Below are 2,641 nucleotides of genomic sequence, written 5' to 3'. Positions count from 1 at the left end.
CGAGCGAGGAGAGATGCTCAACAAGAAGCTCTAGATCCTTCTCGGTCTCAAGGAGATCATCGACGACCGATCTTCTCACCGCCGGCGATCTTCCGTCTCCGAGAATAAGGAGACGGTTGGTGATGTAACGCCGGTGGCGGAGGAGATGATCGCAGAGCTGGAGAGGAATGGAGGGAGTTTCACTAGGGCGGTGATGTCGAAGACAAAAAAGGTGGGGAAACCGATGGTGGCATCGATGAGGATTGACATTCCGGCGACAACGCCGAGCCGGACGATATCGGTGGTGACGTCGGTGAGGATCTGATCAATGGGCAAAGGAAGAAAGGGGCCGGAGGGGTTGATCATGTGAGCCGGAAGAAGATCCAGTGTGCCGAGAAGATGATCAGAGGAGCGTTTGTGGAGCTGTACAAGGGTTTAGGGCTTCTAAAAACATTCAGTTCTTTGAATCTGGTGACATTGGGGCATCTCCCCATAGTTCAAGTCATCCTCCTAAGAAAGAAGGCCAGAATGACAATACTCACTGGGCACGAGGGTCCAATGGTTGAATTCATGGATGGAGTTCTGACTATTCCGTAGACGATGATTTGGCTGTTGCTTATGAGGAAAACAATAGGCTCATAGCAAAACTGGAGGCAGCTGAATCAAATATTTCACAGCTTAAACTTGAAGCAAGTTCGTTACAAGCACTCATAGATGAATTTGTTGTGGAAACTCAAAAGAACTAACTCATCAGCTTGCTACTGAGCTCACTTCCGGAGAAAGAATGGCTGCAGAAGTCTCCAAATTGAAGTCCGAGTGCTTGAAGCTCAAAGGTAAGGAAACTTGAAGCTGCACCTAGGGTTACTCTGCAAGATCGACAACTGTTGTCTTATGAATTTCAGATCAAATGGCTCCAAGAATTATTGCTCATTGAAGGTCAAGTCAAGGAAATTCAAAACAAGGCTTGCCTTGGTTACCATGAAAGCGAGTTTAATTTTTCTTTATTCTGCTGTTGAAGTTCTCGATCGTCTTATGCAAAATCTTAAGCAAGGTATGATGGAGGCCACTTCGCTTAGATTAGTTGAAGGCTTTCAGAATAATGGGATGTCAGAGTCTACGTGCTTTGCAATCTGATTGCTTTATCCAATGTCAAACATTGGAAAGATCTTGTGGGTCTCATCATTCAGATGGCAGGTTATATAACTCAAGTGGTGGATCATCATCAATATATGTATATATAATGGGTTCTTTTTGAATGTTCCGGGATCTGTGCATGATACTTATGCTGAAGTTACTCAAGAGAGTGGTAGTACCATGCAGTAGCCTTCTAATACAATCATTACCCTCATATTCACATTTATTCATGTGAATTAATCAAACAGTGATAAACATTTTAAAGTTTAAAAATCAAGATTGACATGCATGGTTTTGGGATCAACTTTCATGTAAAAAAATAATGATAGTATTATTAGTAAGTACGTTATGTGGAGAAAGAAATGCAACCCAATATTATATAATCATGTATAAAGGGGGACCTACCACTTGCCATGCATGGCATGTATGGCTTTAGATAGTTATTGATGCAAGCATTGTTTGAAGCTGTGAATTGAATTAAGAAACATGGGACCCACCACTGTCCATGCATGAATACATACTCACGTGAGATCCATTGATGAAAGGCTATGATCTCCAATATATATATATATATATATGAAAAGAAATAAAGTGAAATGAACCCAAAAATGAGAACCATGCAATGGATCTATGGTATGCATGCATACTCACATATATAAAATGAAATAAATAAATTAAAAAAAAATGATGAAAAATGAGAACATGGGCTTATGCTATGCATGCACTCATGTGAATTAAATTTGTTTTAAAAGGGCCGGGCCCACCATGGAGAAATATATATGGGAATAGTTTATATATATATATATATATATGAATGCATGCAAGCACGTAAATCCCCACCAAACCTTTGAAAAGCCTATTAATCAAAGAATAAGAAAAGGAAGATGGATTTATGCATCGAGTGGTGATATGAGAATTTGACACTTGGGTCGCGTCTCACTAGTTGGAACATGCTTGTGAGTATCAAGAGCTCCATGTTCTTTCGGGGAGGTTTCATGGGGAATCACAAGATACAACTAAAGTTTGAAGATTATCAATTTCAAAAATATACTGAGATCGAGTAAAGGGTTACATTACACTCAAAAGCTTTAAGAGATCTCTTGGCCGTTTTGGTAAGTCCAAAAGCATAGAGGACTGCAAGAAGATGATCAGGAGGCTTGATATTAATTAATGGAGATGGTGTTATAAGCTTTGAAGAGTTCAAGATTATGATGATTTAACAATCAATCAAGCAGTACATGCATCATAGCTTTATGCAATGATTTATTCATTCATTGGAGTTGTTTAGTACTTTACCGACTAGCTCTCCATAAAGATCAAGTACTAATGAAGTTTCAACCCGACAAAGGATGATATAAAGGACCTTGAAATAGCAAAAGTCAAAGCAATTGATGATGAAATTATGAGAATAAAATACCCATCCCGAAGCAGATATATATATATATATAAAAGAAAAAATGTTCATTCTGAAGCAACAACAAGAATACTCATCTTGTGGCGGTGGCAATTTTTATATATCTCAAGACAG

This window comes from Dioscorea cayenensis, chromosome 20 (assembly GCF_009730915.1).
Source record: "Dioscorea cayenensis subsp. rotundata cultivar TDr96_F1 chromosome 20, TDr96_F1_v2_PseudoChromosome.rev07_lg8_w22 25.fasta, whole genome shotgun sequence".
Lineage (NCBI taxonomy): Eukaryota > Viridiplantae > Streptophyta > Magnoliopsida > Dioscoreales > Dioscoreaceae > Dioscorea > Dioscorea cayenensis.
This window is presented reverse-complemented; position numbering follows the sequence as displayed.